This window comes from Chionomys nivalis, chromosome 16 (genome assembly GCF_950005125.1).
Source record: "Chionomys nivalis chromosome 16, mChiNiv1.1, whole genome shotgun sequence".
Lineage (NCBI taxonomy): Eukaryota > Metazoa > Chordata > Mammalia > Rodentia > Cricetidae > Chionomys > Chionomys nivalis.
The window spans coordinates 1,796,244-1,804,533 of NC_080101.1; the positions used below are offsets into that span (position 1 = coordinate 1,796,244).

The 8,290-nt window shown below is 37.5% G+C and overlaps 1 pseudogene; it reads left to right on the plus strand.

Annotated features, from left to right (window-relative positions):
* Nucleotides 1-6,267: 6,267 nt before the first annotated feature.
* LOC130888052 (60S ribosomal protein L17-like) lies at nt 6,268-6,836 on the plus strand (annotated as a pseudogene).
* Nucleotides 6,837-8,290: the final 1,454 nt, after the last annotated feature.

An 8,290-nucleotide genomic window follows, 5' to 3' on the forward strand; every position in this document is an offset into this window, starting at 1 on the left:
TAGAGAGAAGGCTCAGTTGTTAAGAACACCTTTTGATGTAGTAGAAAATGCAGGATTGCTTTCCAGAACCCAAATGATGACTCATAACCATCTATAACTTCACTTCCTGTGATCCTCTTCTGTCCTCTCTGGCACCAAGCACGCACATGGTGCATTTGCATTCATGGAGACAAAAACATAATGCACTTAAAAATAGATTTTAATAGCCTTTTCTTCAGATTCTTTTGATTTTCATCAGATACTATCATATACTTAGTATATGCATGGCATATCATTTAATAATTCACAATTATGTTTCCTCCATTTCATTTTCTATTATACTGGCTAGAACATTTAAATAATATTGAATGACAGTATGAAAAGAGGCATTCTGGTATTGATCCTAACTATGCAGGATAAGTATTTAGTCTGTAACTATTATTATAATGTTACTTGTAGGATTTTAAAAGATGGTCTTTACTTTTTGTTCGATTCTGATGAATGACTTTTATCATGACAATATGTTCCATTAAAAATGTTTATTTCTTCACTTATGAAGTCATCATTTCCTCTACTGTTCTGATCACATAAGATAGAAAAACAAAAATAATCAATAGTATTCGTCAAAAAAGAGATATTGCTGAAGTCATTTTTCTTTTGACTATAGAACTTGATATCTGATACTTCTTTTTATTAGCTTTTGGTATCTGATACTGCTTTTTATTTACTTAAATATTTTCAATTTAAACTATGTAAATTTGTACACATTAGTGGCATATCATGTAGAAGTTTCTTACAAGCATGTGTTGTATGATATACCAATTTAGGTAAACATATGCATCAAATATTTATTATTAAAACACTTTTTCTCACTTTTTAAAATCATTAATGTTGTGGTTTGGATAAGACCTTTCCACTAAAGGTGAACATGTAAATACTGAATACCCGGTGGGTGGAGCTATTTGAGAAGGTTGTAGAAACTTCTTGTTCCTGTAGGCATGCCTTTCCTGTCTCTTGCCATCTTTTCCTCCCTGGGACAGGTCCAGTCCTCTGGAATTGTAAGTGAAAAATAAATCCTTCCCCCTGGCTTGCCTTTTGTCAGGGAATTCCATCACAACAAAAAAGAAGCTGATACAATCATTGTAGCTACCTTACTATATGAGAGAAAACAGCAGGTCTTATTTCCCCTTCCCATAGCATTTCTTGAATGCCTTTTGTTCTTCATGTCATAATAAAGTTTCAGAACATTGTCTTATCTTTTTAATCAGTGTATGGAAATTGGTGGCAATTCCTCCTCTGTGGCTACCTACATTGATGATTTTTGTTCCACTAATTTTTTTGGCCACTGCAATACCAGGGTGTCAGTGTTGACAACGTGGTGGACTCAGCTGGTAATTATAGTTTCTGAGTCCCTGCTGGTAATTTGCCTACTTGTGCAAATTACTAGGTGAAGAATATTGTAGTCATCAACTATAGTTTTGAGTTACCCATTTCTTCTTAGAATTCTATTAGTTTCATTTGGTGAGTTTTGACACTGGTTCTAGTTATTTACATGTTTGAAACATGTTCCCACGTGTCTGACACTAAATTTTCTGAATCCTGTTTCTATGGCATGGACACAAACCCTTCACCTTTTTATGATCAGTGCCACCAGAATGTGTACTTTTACCACAACTCCATTTTAACTCAGCGGCATCCTTTAATTTTTAGTGGACTTCTTGCAGACAGGAAACAGTTTTGTGTTCTCGCTTATTCATCTGAAACTCTTTACTTTGTAGTTGGACTGCCGAGTCAGCTTGTATTTCCTGTAATTATTTATATGGTTGGCCTTAATTAAATCCATCATTTAAAAATTTTTCTATTCAATTTATCTGTTCATTTTGGTGAAATAGCCTTATTGGGGTATGATTCTCATACCATACAATCCATTATTTAAAAAGCATAATTCAAATAATGGCTTTTAGTATATTCACAGAGTGGTGTATCCATTACCACAATCAATTTAAAAATAATTCCATTACTCTCAAAGAAATCTTGCTTCTTTTCCAATCCCACATCCAGTGCTCTCCACACCAGCCTAGACAAACAACAGTCTACACTCTTTCTCCTGAGATTTACTTATTCTGAATAACTTATACATGGAATTGTACAATATGGAGCCTTTCTGGAACAGCATCTTTCGGTTTGCTTTTGATTTCAATGTGAGCTCCCATTGAAATGTCTCAGGACCTTAATTACAGTTATTGACTACTAATTTCTAATATTTAGTCACCTATTATATTTATTTATTCAACAATTTACAGACATTCTGCTACTTCTACATTTGTCTTATATGAATATTGCTTCTGTGTAGATTTTTATGGGGTTAGGGAAATTAAGCTGCTGCAGGAATGTTTCTGGTTGGCCCGTTTGAAACTGGCCATCACTGCTGGCATGTTGTGATTGGCTAGGAGCATGATTAGTTATTGTGCTTTTGGCCGGCTGACAGGTTGACGTGGCCAATTTTGCTTACTCATTGTGAATTTGCAACTACTTCCCTATGCTTATGCTATTGCCCTGCCTCATCTCACCCTTTTTACTTTTTATTTTTAGGGAACTAGTGGGAGTAATGGATTTTTATAACCTCACCTCAAGGACCCCCAGCGTTATGGGCTGTGTTTTTCTTAGGTTGGCCTGCTGTGCAGGCTCATTCCCATCTGACCTACTAGTCCTTGAAGGGTTGGATGTCTAGAAGGTCCTAAAAAGTCAGAAACAAGGGGAGACTTTTAGGAGAACTAGGGCTTTAAATGGCCTCCTGTATTTGCATTAGTCAAGCATGGACTACCTCCCTTGGAGGTTTTGGTCCAGTGTGCTCCACAGCCACTAACACCTGGAGTGTTGCCTTATTCACCTGTTATTGTCAGAATCTCAGCTGAGGAGAACCTTAAGCAGAAAGATTAGAGCCACTACCACCTCTCCCATAAGACACCATGCAACAAGTTTAGAGGGGTCTAGCAGGGATTTTATGCGATATCATACTTGGCCAAGAATGTAGTATAAGTTTTTATAGGATTAACAAACTTTGGATTCCATGGTCCCAATAAACTCGTAGTTGTCATACTGCCAAAAATCAGTTAGAAACTTGACGTGGTTGAGCAAAGGGACTGAAATTGAGGATCACAATTGGCCCTTATCAAATAGTGAAAGGTTTTATTTTTCATCTAATAAATCAATTTGTGGTTGTAAATTTATAATGGCCATGTGAAAGTGAGCATTAATTAACTGTTGTGTGCTGAGGCCTGCAGATGATTGTTCTATGGCCGTGTGTAAGGCATTGACCAAACACAGACCTATTGATCTGAGCAGGATTTCTATAGGATAATTTGTTAGTGCTTATCAAATCATTAGCCCAGATTGCTCTCATCCAAATAATTAAATTCCTTTTTCCCCCTAACAACAAATATCTGGATACAAGAAATACAATGATCCCAGAATATGGGCAGTTCAGTTTTTGTAGGGTAGTACCATTTTCATAGTGAGGAGTCATCTGGGATGTTTTCCTGGTCTGTGGCTGACCAAATATCTCTATTGGTTTGATTTGGTTCTATGGAAACACATGAGAATAACCGTGCCCTCTTGCTTATAGGGAGGCAGGGGGTGGAACTGGAGTTTCCCTGGGGAGGGAAGCCCAGGGTTTATAAGCAGGGCTAAGATCCTCTTCATCAAGGGCCACATTTTTTTCGGAAGAGGACCTCCACCAAGGCTTTGTGAGGATCCTTTTTACTTTATGAGGAGACCTTGACCAGCTCTCCTTTCAAGGAGAGGTTTATTCTTTTCACAATAGCCTGGTCTTAGGAATTATAGGGAATCCCTATTGAGTGTTTGATTTTCCAGTTCTGTAAGAAGTCTTTAAAGGTTTGAGAGGCATAAGCTAGACCATTGTTAGTTTTTATTGCTCAGGGTACCCCCATAACCAGCATGTCTGACTTTAGTGCATTGATAGTTTGTCTGGCCTTCTCCCCTGTTTGGATCAAAGCATACACAAAAAAAGCAACAGGTGTCAATAATCACACACACACACACACACGCTTGTCAAAGGGGCCATAGTGAGTGAGGTCCATCTGTCAAAGTGCATTGAGAACCAATCCTGCGAGTTTACGCCTGCCTTATTCAGAGGTCCCAGTGGGGCCAATGGGGCACATGTGGTGAAAGGTCTAGTTAAATGTTTACAGCTGGACAAGGGTAAATCAGGTAAAAGCTTCCCTCCAGAGAAGGAGCACCCACCATTCTTGATGGGTGCCAGGGGGAGCCTTTGAGGAAGGGCAGCAGAGAAAAAGCAGTCAGAAGACATGGGGTGAGTGACAACAGGTGCATCTCAGTCCCCACACTCAGCTCCAGGATCAAGCAAGTCCAGGATCAAACAAGTGGAAGTAGCTGCCCTCTAAGGAGAATGTTCACTTTTTAGGGATCTGAGTAACATTCCATTGTGTAAATACACCACATTGGCCTTATCCATTCTTCTGTAGAAGGACATCTAAGTTGTTTCCAGCTTTTTGCTCTTATGAAAGAGCAGCACATTGGACAAGTGACCTTGTTGTAATATGAAGCATCATTTGGGCATATGCACAAGAGTTGGCTTGATGTTGAAGTAGATAAAATCCTTGAAGTAAATGAAATTCTGAGGAACTGCCATAGGATATCGATAGTGGCTGTATAACTTTACACTCCAAATAACAATGGGTGAGTGCTCTCTTTATTCCACATCCCTGCCTGCACTTGAATTATTCTGACATGTATAAGATGGGATCTCAAAGCAGGTTTGAATTGCATTTCCCTGATGGCTAAGAATGTTGAACATTTTAAAAAAGTGTTTTATAGCCATTTGAGATTCTGTGAGAATTCTCTGGTTATATATCTACCCCATTTTTAATTGTATTATTTGGTTTGTTCATATCAAGTTTTTTGTATATTATTTACATATTGGATATTGGTCTTTATCAGATTTGGAATTGTTAAAAATCTTTTCCCATTTTTTAGGCTACCCCTTGTCAATTGACAGATATCCTTTGCCTTACAGAAGCCTTCCAATCTCATAAGCTTCCAATTATTAATTGTTGGTCTTAGTGCCTGTTCTATCAGTGTTCTGTTCAGGAAGCTATCTCCTATGTCAATGAGTTCAAGGCTATTCCCTGCTTTCTCTATTAGGTTCAGGATATATGATTTTATATTGAGTTATCTGACCAATTTGGAAATTAATTTTGTGCAGTGATAAGTGTGGGTCTATTTGCATTCTTCTACATGTAGTCATGCAGTATGATAGAACCATTTGAGGAAGATGTTGTCTTTTATCCACTGTGTATGGCTTCCTTATAAAACAAACAAATGAACAAACCACGTATACATAGGTGTGTGGATTTACGTCTGGGTCTTCCATTCAATTATATTAATCAATGTGTCTGTTTTTATGCCAATATCATGCTGTTTCTATTGTTATATCTCTGCAGCACAACTTGAAATTTGAAACATTGATACCACCAGAGATTCCTTTATTGTTTAGGATTGTTTTATCTATTTATGTTCTTTTTGTACATTTCTACATGAAGGTGAGAACTGTTATTTTAATGTTTGTGAGGAATTTTGTTGAAATTATTATGATGTGAATTGAATCTGTAGATTGCTTTTGGTAGGATGGCCATGTTTACTATAATAATCCTACCAATCCAGGAGTATGGGAGATCTTTCCATCTTCTGACATCTTCAATTTCTTCCTTTAAAGACTCAGTGTCTTTATCAAGCATGTCTTTCACTTGCTTCATTAGGAAACAGATATTTTAAAATAGGTTTAAGCCCAATAATAAATTTTAAGTCTTCCTAATGCATTGAATGATGTCCCTAATATTAGCCACTCTACTCTAATTTGTAGAAAATAAAGTATAAATATTCTTATTCTCTCATGTAATTACAAAGAATTGTTTGACCATGGCTTGTTATTGATTCGCAGTTTGGATAACGTTTCCTTTCCTGTAACCAAACAATTACTTTACTCAGCATTCAATCAAATTCCTGGAAGACTTTACTTCTAACCTGTCTGTTTTACTAACCCTCCAGCTTCTCTTTTATTTGATGGAATCATAATATTTGTCTCTTCCTTACAATCTCCAGCATCTGTTTCCTAGTTCCAACAGAACTCTTGGCTCTCCTAGTCATATCTGTGTGTGTGTGTGTGTGTGTTCTGCAAAGAAATTTTCTACCTGTCTCCAACTTTTTCTCTTAAAGATAAAAATGTGGCTCTTCCTATAAGCAGCCAGAGGTGACCCGTGAAGATGGTTTGCTACTCTCTTGACCCAGAAAACCCTACAAAATCATGCAAATTGAGAGGATCAAACCTTCGAGTTCACTTTAAGAACACCCGTGAAACGGCCCAGGCCATCAAGGGTATGCATATCCGAAAAGCCACCAAGTATCTGAAAGATGTCACTTTGAAGAAGCAGTGTGTGCCATTCTGACGGTACAATGGTGGAGTCGGTAGGTGCGCCCAGGCCAAACAGTGGGGCTGGACACAGGGTCGGTGGCCAAAAAAGAGTGCAGAATTTTTGCTGCACATGCTGAAAAATGCAGAGAGCAATGCTGAACTGAAGGGTTTAGATGTGGACTCTCTGGTCATTGAGCACATCCAGGTGAACAAAGCACCTAAGATGCGCCGACGAACTTACAGAGCTCACGGCCGGATTAACCCATACATGAGCTCCCCCTGCCACATCGAGATGATCCTCACTGAAAAGGAACAGATTGTTCCAAAGCCAGAAGAGGAGGTTGCACAGAAGAAAAAGATATCCCAAAAGAAACTGAAGAAACAAAAACTTATGGCACGGGAATAAATTCAACATGAAATAAATGCAGATAAAAGTAAAAAAAAAAAAAAAAAAAAAGATAAAAATGTGCTGCATGCACGTCTTTACCACAATGTCCCATCATTTCACTTTTTTGGGAGGTCAGGATAATTGAAATGACAAAGCAATTTCTGTTGTAGGTCATGTCATGTTTGGTAGTATAAGACCATATATTAGTTCTCAATCAGTCTGCTCAAAGGCTGAGGCCCATCTTTATATGGACACTGTTATTTTCCTTGTTTGTACCTCTACACATCCACTTAAACTTCATAGGCAATTCTCAGGATCAGTTTGATGAAATTTCCAGTTTCTTCCTACATTAGTCACTGGCATCAAAACTTTCTTTAAGAATAAAACATAAACATTTATTTCCTCCCTATTATTTCAATAAATGGCCATCACTAAACCTTGCATGGGTGTGTACTAGTTCCTCTCTTTATATGCTATTGTTGTTTAGCATGGGATTTTGGTGGGACTCTTAACAGTGGGAGTGGAGATGTCTCTGACTCTTTTGTCTATTCTTAGGATCCCTTCATCCTACTAGGTCGCCTTGCCTGAACTTGATATGAGGGTTTGTATTTAGTTTTATTGCATCTTCTCTAATATGATACACCCTGACCACTACCTCTTTCCCTCCACTCCTCTCCTCTCCCTGAAATCCATTGCTTCATTTATCTTCAGAAAAGATCAGGGTTTCCAGTGATATTAATGGACATGGAATAACAATGCAATAACCACTTTAGTTCCAGGATTGGTTTTTTTAGATTTGCATTTTACGGTTTTTTTGAGACAGGGTCTCTCTGTCTCTGTGTAGCTCTGACTGCCCTGAACTCTCTCTGTAGACCAGCCTGGCCTCTAACTCGGAGATGTTTTGCCTTTTCCTCCAGAAAGTTGGTATTAAAGACATGTGCCACCACTTCCTGGACAGATGCAGCTTTCTATAAGCAAATACCTCTAACTCCAAGAACTAACCCAAAGGGTACTCAAAAGGAATCTGTCAGATAGACGTGTTCCATTTTACAAAATTTAGAAAATTAAAATATGTATACCACACCATTAACACTCTTTCAGGTTTTTAATGGGCAACTGCTTTGAGCTCAGAAAAGTCTGATTTAGTAATCATGCATTTATTAGAAGTTATGGCCATCATAGTTATACCTACAAAAATAAAGACAAATAATGGTCCACCGTATATCTAAAAAAATAAAACTTTTTTTTGCTTAATATAATATACAACATATCACAGGTATATCAAACAATCCTACATGTCAGGCAGTTATAGAAAGATTAAATAAAATTATAAAGGATATGTTAAATAAACAGAAAGGAATGGAAAATACTCCCAGAAGTAGATTGCATAATGCTTTATAACCCTGAATTTTCTTATTGCTAATGAGAAAGGAACAATGGCAGTAAGAGAGACTTTGGATAATCGAAAAATC